Below are 967 nucleotides of genomic sequence, written 5' to 3' on the forward strand. Positions count from 1 at the left end.
TTAGTATTAATATTTATTAATATACATAACAGTGCATATATAAAGAGAGAAAGAGAGAAGTATTTTATATTAGTATTGTTGTTGTGTGAAATGTCAGAGGTCTTACTCCTATTTATATACGTACTAAACTCATATTTTTAAACTTCATTAATTTGATCTATTTAAAAATTTGAACATTTCTTCTTCTTGAGAAATTGAGCTGTCCAAATTATTAATGGACATCCATATCACAACATTTTTCTTTAAATGTCTATTTAAGATTATGTATCATTAAAACTTTATTAAAGAAAAATCTAATAAAAAATATTTTAGTGAATAAAAAATATTACAATATTCTTTGTAACGAGGACTGCCTCATTAAAAATCTTGTCAAGAAAAATTCAATAGGGAGAAAAATCTGACCAAGAAAAAAGAGTATAGCATCCCCCTTTTATCGATATTATTTAATATCTCAAAATCGGGACATTCCAATCTGATGTACCAATCTTTCAAAGAAAAATTTTGAAAGTTACTTTGAAAATAAATCTGCCAAATTGTCGCTTGAGCGGATTTGTTGGATATCAACTGTTCCTTGATTTTGAAGGTCATGAGTGAAGAAGAATTTGGAAGAAATATGTTTTGTTCTATCACCTTTGATGTATCCACCCTTAAGTTAAGCAATGCATGCTGTATTATTTTCAGACAGAATAATTGGAGCTATTTTTCTATTAGTCCGTCCACATAATGTTAGAATATATTGGATTAAACTCTTAAGCTAAAAATACTCGCAACTTGCTTCATGTATCGCTAGTATTTCAGCATATGATTAGAGGATGTTGCTGCTATCATCTTTTTCGTAGACCTCTATGATATAGCTGTATCACCATATGTGAATAGATATCCTATTTGAGATCTTTCTTTATGTGGATCAGACAAGTATTCTATATTTGCATAGCCAACTAATTATGACTTGGCTTCATACGGATAA

Source organism: Arachis duranensis, chromosome 3 (assembly GCF_000817695.3).
Source record: "Arachis duranensis cultivar V14167 chromosome 3, aradu.V14167.gnm2.J7QH, whole genome shotgun sequence".
Classification (NCBI taxonomy): Eukaryota; Viridiplantae; Streptophyta; class Magnoliopsida; order Fabales; family Fabaceae; genus Arachis; species Arachis duranensis.